This window comes from Onychostoma macrolepis, chromosome 18 (genome assembly GCF_012432095.1).
Source record: "Onychostoma macrolepis isolate SWU-2019 chromosome 18, ASM1243209v1, whole genome shotgun sequence".
Classification (NCBI taxonomy): Eukaryota; Metazoa; Chordata; class Actinopteri; order Cypriniformes; family Cyprinidae; genus Onychostoma; species Onychostoma macrolepis.
The window spans coordinates 21,659,202-21,669,492 of NC_081172.1; the positions used below are offsets into that span (position 1 = coordinate 21,659,202).

A 10,291-nucleotide genomic window follows, 5' to 3' on the forward strand; every position below is an offset into this window, starting at 1 on the left:
GTTATGCCTGATTGCGCACTACTCCTGTGATAGTACTACGCACCATTCAACTGAATACTGCAGGGAAAAGAGATTCTTTCGGCTTCAGATCCTGTCCTCTTGTTCTTTCTTTAGGGATTGAGCTTTTACTTATCTGTTTCCATCAGCTCCTCTCAGGCTCTTGAGCATGAGCACGTCAGAGTCACTTAGGGGCCGCCCAGTGTCCCTCCCACTGTCAGCTTTGCTGAGGTGGGCTTCACCGACATCTACACAACTATGTCACTATTAAGTGACGCGCGTTTATAGTCTTATTTATTGTAAATAAAATAGCATATTCAGTGCACGTTAGCATATCCTTTTTTTTTTTTTTTGCACAATACAAAATGATTATAAACCAATAATAAATTTAACTTAGTATCGTAACATTATGATCACCGCGTTTTGGGGCTTTTTAATAATATCAATGGGATAAAAATGATTAATTCAATAATGTAATTTGTACATTAAATACTTTGAACTTTGAATCATTATCACATTAATAAATAAAAAGAGCGGGTTTTGGGGAAGTTCAGATGCTGCAAAATCGTGTTATGCAGTAAGTTATTTTTTTAAGAAATAACACCACTTTAAAAAGCCCACAATCGGTAGAAAATTGTTTCTTTTTCCAGATAGACAGGAACACAGACAAGATGTTTATACTACAGGATATAAACACTCTCTCTGAGCTTTTCAAATCACAAATCAAGCCAAAAGCCTCGGTAGTGTAGCATAGAAAGCCGAATCCGCATTCTGAGTTTTACATTTAAATTTATAGAATCCTGGGTTGTGGAAGAATGGAAGTTTTCGGTAACATTGCGTTGATACAAAATTCCGCTGTATCGCTTCATGAAGGCAAGTTCACACGAACATTCCCAGTTGACATATTGCACCTCCTAAATTTTTTGCTTTGAGACTGACACTGATTTGCCTAATTGTGAACGTTATGGACAAGATAGTAAAATAAATGCGTCATGGGGTATGCAGATGTCTATCCGTATGCTGCAGAAATTTTCTTTCTTTCTTTCTTTAATCTTGATTATTTGCTCTCTTCCGCATCCAATATCTAAATCGAAGCTTCAGTCTTATTTAGTTACTGAGAATGTGTATATGTTTTTATTTCTGTGCAGCACTCATGCTTTGAGAGTGCAGACTTTATTTATTTATTTATTAATATACGGCATACATTAATAACGAATTCACTGTGAGTCACATTTCCGCTGAGACGTGTGCAGCCTACACAGAAGTTTCAAATGTTACTAATGGGGGCTAACCTAGAAGCAACTTTTTTACTTGCTTTACTAAGAAATGTCAACATTCAGGAGTATATCTCTGTTATCAGTACCCTTAAAGGTTTGGATGCACACTGATAGAGGTATTGTTTTCAAGGCTTGAAAAGGGCCCCGTACTTTTATCAGCGCTATGGACCACCCAGAATGCGCTCGCCCTCTGCATTTAATTGAGGTTGATGAGTTCATTTGTTAAGGCCTTTAGTTTGAACACTCCTTTACTACTGTGCCCTGTTCACTTGCACTATCTATTTATATTAAGATTTGAATAGTTAACGTGAATCCTCAAAATGTACATAATACGACTCTAGTTGTTTCATGGATTTGCCCACCTAAAGCATGGTACAATTCTTCACCTTTGGATGTGCAAACAAATAACATTTGGTTTTCTGCTCACTCATTTCAAACAACCGAGTTGATAAAAATATATTGCTGAAAACCTGATTTTTATAATAGGATAATAATAATAATAATAATAATAGACTGATTCGTCTCAGTCGATAGATTTCCTCTGTCTCAGTCAATGTTCACATTTTCCATGACGTCTTCCAATAAAATTTTTGACAAATTGCGCTCCCGGCCACTTAACACAGTTTTTGCTAAATTCATTATTAGAACACCGGCGTCTCTAGCTGTTTGTGTATTGTTAGTTTTAGATAATAGCCTACTTTTACTTTATTGTAACTCGATCTCATTAATGACGAAAAAAATAAAAAATAAAAAAAAGGATCCAACCACCGTTACACATTTGTAATGAATCATTGAAATCATTGTGGTTTTATTTATTCAGCCTATATTAATGAGGAAACGACTTAAATAGCAGGGGGGCTAAATGGCGAAAACATTAATAGAATGGCACATATAGATTGTTATAGATCAGTACATACACAAACATCTCTTGAGCTGACTGCCAGTATATGACGGAATTTTTTTTGGTTGGGAACAGAGAGCTAATTCTGAATTCGTGGTGAACTCTGAAGGTTCACTTAAAGGCTGGACGTGAATGGGAAGCATGACAGACGGATCAGTCAAGGGTTGGCTGCTTGTAGGTCCACAAGTTCACTTTCGCGTGACACCTCCATTATTGCACTTATACCAGTAATATTGTAGTAATCAATCAATCAATCAATCAACCTATCTATCTATCTATCTATCTATCTATCTATCTATCTATCTATCTATCTATCTATCTATCTATCTATCTATCTATCTATCTATTATTGATGTTGTTGTTATTATTTTCTCCATTATATTCACTTTTGCTTACATGCACTATAGATGAGTCTAGCAGTTTGTTTCAAGCGTGGCTTCGGTTATACAGAATGTTGTGTAATTAAAACAGTCTAGATTTGAAAAGGGTGCTCAGTCTCCATTACTTTCACTCTCTCCGTAGGTGGGCGCGTATATTTTTGTTGAAGTGCTGTTTATGTAAATAGGAACACACACACATCTTCGACTGCGTTCATTGATTTGAGGCTCAGATTTGCGGCTTTAATCAACACAGTCATTGCGGATGGTTTTTAATTTACTTGGCGAGAACTTGTCAGTGGCCTTAGAAGAGAAGCTAATTGGCGCATTAGAGGCAAAAAAATAAATAAATAAATAAATAAATAAAAAAACCTTTCTAGAGGTTTAAAGCCTGTTAATATCTGTTTTATTTGGTTTGCTGGAATAATTGGAACAGTAATGGAACTAATTTGATATGTAAAAAAAAAAAGTTACTAAGGCAAATAACTGAAGAAGGATAAACTGTTGGCTGCTGTGATATCTCATGGTCCGCTTGTATCAGGCCTAATTATAACATATGGGACGTAGAGTCTGACATTCTTTTTTAACGGTGCGTAACGGGGCTTTGATCAGTGAAATGTTTAAAAGATCGGGAGACTGAGGAGAAGCGCAATCCTTCAAATATTACTCTGTGTCTTAAGGTTAATTGTTTGTTGCGAATATCACCTTTTTTATATTATAATTGTTAAAATAAATATAAAATGCATTTTAAATTTGCAGTTTAAAATTTGTACATGCTTACTAACATCAGGAACTAGTACTACTACTACTACTACTACTGATAATTTGCTATTTAGTCTAAACAGGCTAAATGCTATCATCAATGATCAAAGAGTCAATAAATCCGTTTCTCATGGGAAACTTTAATTTCGCATGTTCTAGACTATATATGTGACCCTGGTCCACAAAACCAGTCATAAGTGTCAAGTTTTTGAAATTGAGACATATACATCAGCTGAATAAATAAGCTTTCCATTGATGTATAGTTTGTTAAGATAGGACAATATTTGGCCGATACACAACTATTTGAAAATCTGGAATCTGAGGGTGCAAAAAAAAATCAAAATACTGAGAAAATCACCTTTAAAGTTGTCCAAATGAAGTTCTTAGCAATGCATATATGAAAACTTAATTTTTGATTAGTAATATGTACAGTAGGAAATTTACAAAAGATCTTCATGGAACATGATCTTTACTTAATGTCCTAATGATTTTTGGCATAAAAGAAAAATCAATAATTTTGACCCATACAATGTATTTTTGGCTATTGCTACAAATATACCTCAGCGACTTAAGACTGGTTTTGTGGTCCAGGGTCACATACTGTATATATATAGCCTATATAATCTCTTCAACTAATCCAGAATGCAGCTGCAAGATTAGTTAGTCTTTAACGAGCCAAAAAGAGCACGTCACACCTTTGTTCGTCAATTTGCACTGGCTACCAACAGCTGCTCGCATAAAATTCAAGGCATTGATATTTCCCTATAAAACAACCACTGGCTCTGCACTCCTTTACCTAAATTAACTACTTCAGATTTATGTGCCCTCCAGAAGCTTGCTCTCCGCAAGTGAACGACGCATTATAGTCCCACCCAAAGAGGCACAAAGTCACTTTGACAGAGTTTTACCTTACTGTTCCCTCCTGGTGGAATGACCTGCCCAACTCAATCCGAGCAGATGGGTCCTTAGCCCTCTTCAAGAAACAGCTAAAACACATCTTTTCCATTTACACTTGACCCTCTAACACTTGCACTACTCTGTATTCTATTTTTATTCTATCTACTTGTTTTATTTTTATGTAAAAATATATTTTTTTAAATTGACCCTCTAATACAAGCATTCTATCTACTTGTTTTATTTTTATTATAAAGATTACCCTCTAACATACCCTCTATTATTTTTCTATTTTTGTTTTCTTTTTATTATACTTATTTTCTTTTTATGTATTATTTAAAAAAAAGAAAAGAAATAAAGACGGTCACACTTTATATTAGGTGGCCTTAACTACTATTTACTTACATCAAAAAATAAGTACAATGTACCTCATTGTGTTCATATTGTATTGCAAAACACATTTGCTGCTTTGAGGTGGGATATGGGTAAGGTTAGGGACAGGTTTGGTGGTTTGGGTAGGTTCAAGGGTGGGTTAAGGAGTAAGGGATGGGTCAACAGTGTAATTATAAATGTAATTACATAAATTAATTACAGATGTAACTACACATAGGTATTTTTAAAAATATAAGTACAATGTAAAAACATCTATGTACACAATATTGAACCAAATAATATAAAGTGGGACCAAAAAGACTAACCGAGATTTGTCATTGCACTTTTATATAACAGTTTTTTTTTCAAAATGCTTAAACACAGTTTTTTAAACTATGGCTACATTTCTCAAAACTTTACACACAAAACCACAAACGCACACACACACACACACCATACAAAACGTCACACACATCTTGCAAAAACAAACACTTCTTTGAAAACAATTTTACCTCTTCTAAAAATTGTATTTTTGCATAGTAACTCTACACACAATCATAAAATAATTAGCCACATACACGCCAAACTACACACAGATGTGAAAAATGTAAAACACTACTCTTGTGTGATTTTTGCTTATTCAGAGTGCAGTGGAGCACAGGAGTTTGTCATAGCACTCGCACATTCTGTACATGCATGATACACATATACACTGTATATACAGTATGTATGGCTGATGAATTTTACACAGTTATGCAACTGAACTGAATCAATAACTGACTTGAGCTGTAGAATAACACTATTGATTGTTAGAGCTGCTTTTGTACATACATACACTCACACACTGAATATGCATATAAGCCAAGTCAGAAAGTCAGCTTTATTTATAAAAAGCACTTTGTACAATATAGATACAATGTAAGCAGAAATGCAAGGGGGTAAAAATATTTTATTTAAAACAAACAAACAAACAAAAAAACAAACAAAAAAACAAACAAAAAAAAAAAACTGAGTTTTGATTACTAAGTGAACAAATAAAGTGTTTTCACACATGATCACTGTGTGTAGGTCATCAGTGTGGCATTAAAATGGCAATATTTCCCAAATTAAATAAAAGAGCTGTTAGTTTTGAATGATGTGTGTAATGTAGAAAACTGTGTTTAGAGTTTTGAAAAAAGTTTGTTTTACAATATTAAACAGTTTAAAGCATGTAATGTGCTTATAGTTTTGCAGACTTGGTCTAAAGATTAGGTATATAAGTTCTACTAAGTGGGCCTCAAGTATCACTTTTATCTAAGCATTTTTTTAAAATAACTATATTGCTCTTTTCTTGGTTTTGATTGCTTTTATTGCCCTCATTTGTAAGTCGCATTATATAAAAGCGTCTGCTAAATGTAACATTTACTAGATGTGTGTGTGTGTGTGTGTGTGTGTGTGTGTGTGAGTGAGTGCAAGTACCGGTAATGGCGGCGCATAGTTTTCCTCATCTACTTTGTACTTTGTGATCAACAAACAAACAAAAATTACGGCTGCACGATAAATCGCATGTGATTGTCATGCGCTTCTCGTCAGTAAAGCCGGTTCTGTTATCTCCATCACGTGCTTTCAGATGGAGCGGCATTTAATACACAGAGCCGTAGATCACAGACAAGCTACGCAATATCGCGTTCATCATAATCGTAGATGAATCGCATTCGTGTGTTTTTATTAATGCCATTAATGTTTTTGGTATATACAGCGTATAACACTAGTCAACTAAATGAATATAACATGGCAAAGATCAATGCACGTTTGGAAGTTGAATGTAAGGGAAATGTCATTTTGGAATTTCTGTGGTCTAATGTGATATTGTTGTTCGTGTTCTTGTTCATGATGAAATTTTCTTTTATTGCTGTAATTAATTAACATTAACAAGATAACCTGTTGAATTAATTTTGGGGGCGATGACTGATTAAATGTTTAGTCCAGTGCCTGCATATTAGTATTGACCAAGTTCAGAGGTTGTCATATGTGGATCACTTACTTTGTTGTGTATTTTCAACAGTTTCAATATGAAAAATAACTTTTATATTGATTCAATGGATTTATTGCATTTAAAAAAAAAAAAAAAAAAAGTCATGGATTTATTGCATTTTGGGGAAAAAAATTAAGTTTTTATAATACATCTTTGAAAATCAAAACCTGGATTTAAATTTTTAATGTTATTATAACCTAAAGATGCTATGTGAAAGTTTGAAACAGAAAATAGTGGTTTTCATCTTGCCACTTTCTTGGTAAAGAAAACACATTTTTACTCAAATTAATCAAAATGGATTTATAGCGTTTTGGAACCAAACTCTTCACATATATATATATATATATAGGTCCTGAGATGTGTGCAATCCTGGTGGCCAACTACAAGACACGTCTGATCTCTGTGATTGCCAACAAGGGTTTTGCCACCAAGTACTAAGTCATGTTTTGCGAAGGGGTCAAATACTTATTTCACTCATCAAAATGCAAATCAATTTATAACTTTTTTGAAATGCATTTTTCTGAATTGTTTTGTTGTTATTCTGTTTCTCACTGTTCAAATAAACCTACCATTAAAAATATAGACTGATCATTTCTTTGTCAGTGGGCAAACGTACAAAATCAGCAGGGGATCAAATAATTTATTTTCCCCACTGTATATATATATATATGTATATATATATATATATATATATATATATATATATATATATATATATATATATATATATATATATATATATATAACAAGGATACTGATAGGCTATGTACCAAAAACAAACAAATTGTTTCATGTTTATTGTCAGTAATTATAATGTGAATGGTTAGTTTGGTAATACAATTTGAATTTGTGCAATAACAACTGTGAAATAATAATTAATTGTGAAATAATAACACAACTTATTTCCTTTATTTATTATTGCAACCATGAAATCTTGAATGAATGTTTACCCCTTTTTCTAACATACATAAAAGCAGGTTCCTATGTCTCTGAGTCACGAGGTACAATGCCTTTATGGTTGCATTACCTTCAGGATCCTCTTTGGCTCATTTTCTCATTTTCTATTGTGTGCACTGCTGAGGGCCAGTGGTGGGCAGAGCTGGGCTGCTGTGGACCAGGCATCTGTGGAGCTGCACACATGACAGCTGCCAGAGTTTTGCGACTCACTTTGGCATTTGTTCTGTCAAAGGCTCATGGAATAAAACACAGCCCTAACCTTGGCTGCACAATGCACATAATTTAGGAAACATCACAGACATGTGTCTGACCAGACAGAGAAAAGTTTAAAGTGAAAAGAGAGAGAGGCCCACCCACCATTCTGGTACAGGTTGGACTCTTTGTACCGGAATGATTTGAGTTTGATGAGAGCATATGGGGAAACCAGTTTGCATGCATTCTGTATTTATATAATATGGTGGCTTGTTCTCTCTCCCTCTTTGTGTCTGTTGAGGGGCATTTTCTTGTGTTAGAATGTAACGTGTGAGGACCAGTTCCAAATGAACAATTAAAAATTTCTAAACAACAGAGGAAACGGTTATTATGCATGCCAGTTGTGAACTGTTCTTTGACCAACTTTAATGCAGCAACTTAGAGAACCAAACCACCTAAAGACCAACCAACAAACTGAACATGATGTCGTTATTAGATAGATTGAAAAATGTTTAGTTTTGAGTGTGCTGTAATTTTCTATTCTTCTATCATTTCTGTTGTTTTGTGGATTTTTGCTACTAGTACATTTGGCATCTCATAACATGATAGTGAAGTAGACTCCACACAAATAATTTTTAACCCGAGGGCACATCATCATGCTCTGTGGGAACTGGGGTTCGGAATGAGGAGTTGTGGAATTACTCAGAAGAGTAACACAACCCAGCCTGTAACTCAGCCATGCTCCGGGGTGGAAGACCACAGTGGGAAAAAGAACTTATAGCATTTCCTGCTTCAAGGGGGTCCAAGCGATGCATATTTGAAAATAGGTATCATGTGACACATTGCTTGCCAAGAGTGAGACATCAAGGACAAGGCCCGGAACATGTTTGATTGGCCTGGTTAATGTAATATACCTTAAATGCTATGTAAGTCGCTTTGGATGAAAGAGTCTGCCAAATTCATAAGTATAAATGTACGAACTGCCATGGTCTCCAAATTTTAGATGACTTTTGGGATACATCCTCAATGTGTATGTCTGGGAAATGTCTTCAACTGTCTTTTTTTTTCTTCTTCAGCAACTGTGTCTGCCTGTATGTATGCACGTCTACATCCTGAGGTTTATGTAAATGTTACGACAAGGGCCCAAGGAATAAGCTATTTCTTTTTACACTAAGTGCAAATAGCCTGCCTTGATGATAATCAACACTACAAAAGACCTTTGTAAAACATCAGTGTGCACCATCTTTTTGGCGCGATCGACTCAAGTTCAAACCCGCTTTTTGCCGAAATTTTATTCTTCCTTTTCAAATCTCATATCACATCGGAAAGGCATTTCTTTTCAATAAAAATGAAGGAAATAATCAAAAAGTTGAAAAAAAAAAATACTATAGGTGGGTTTAGGGTGGGTGTAGGGAGGGATTTATTGTTTCAATGCATCCATTTAATAATTTGAATTAAAATTATAATTTACAATCAATACATTATTATGTACTATTTTATAATGTACTACAATACTGAGGTGCAGATAATTGCCACTATTTTCAATAAGTAGTATATATATATAACAACCTGTCCTCCAACCAATATGCCCGTATAGGTCGTTTGTCCAAATCCCTGAAATCAGAGCGTATACTACAATTGTGCCCCTATCAGCAACAGGACATTTTCATATGAATGTTTTGTACTCGTTTATCTGCGTTATAATTCGGGTTTCGTGTAGCTCAGTTGGTAGAGCATTGTTTTGCACGATGATATATGATCATGCGATCATGGGTTCGAGAACGCACACGCTCATAAAATAGGCACTAAAAATCATGATTTTGCATGATTTCTGTAAGGGGTAGGTTTAGGGGTGGGGTTAGGTGTGGTCATTCGTACGAATTAGCCACCTAGTAAAATATGTACGAATTACCGAGAGATCGGTGTAAAAAGTTCACACATTGCATTTAAACAAACACGCATTTTGATTGGTAATGACAGTCATACGTCATTTCATGACGACAGACGCAACACGACACTGTCATTATATTTACGTGCGCTAGAGGGCGCTTAACTTTAAAATGTAAATATAGGTCGTAATAAGGCGCTTGCACAAACGACCTATAGGGTCGTTTTTTGTTGGAGGACAGGCTCAGATATAGCAGAAAATCTGGCTATTTTAGCATAGTGTAAATAGAATCTATAGCTATTTGCTAGTGTAAATAGCTTATTGTTGAAAAATACTGCTATTTTCACTTAGTGTAAATAGAATCCATTGCTATTTGCACTTAGTGTAAATAGTCAAGTCAAGTCAAGTCACCATTATTTATATAGCACTTTTTACAAAGCAGCTTTACAGTATTAAACAGGGAAATAGTGTGTCAAACTAGTGTTCCGTTCTCCTCTGGAAGCCAGCAGTTTAAATCTAGGCTGCAACAAAGTCAGATTGTGCAGAGGATTCATCTGGTTCCTGTGGTCTTGTCCTGATGGTTGTCTAGGTGACAAGGTTTTTGGAGGGGATCTGTCTCTGGGGCTCATCTAGTTTTCCTGGTCCCCACTGGCATTCAGG

At 35.0% G+C, this 10,291-nt stretch overlaps 1 protein-coding gene across 1 annotated transcript in view; it reads right to left on the bottom strand.

The window, feature by feature from the left end:
- foxf1 (forkhead box F1) overlaps positions 1–158 on the bottom strand; it is a 4,315-nt gene extending 4,157 nt beyond the window's left edge. The window contains exon 1 of the mRNA XM_058751645.1: positions 1–158. This exon is cut by the window's left edge and continues 1,089 nt beyond it. The gene's annotated coding sequence lies outside the window, so the exon portion shown is untranslated.
- Between the last annotated feature and the right edge of the window lie 10,133 nt (positions 159–10,291).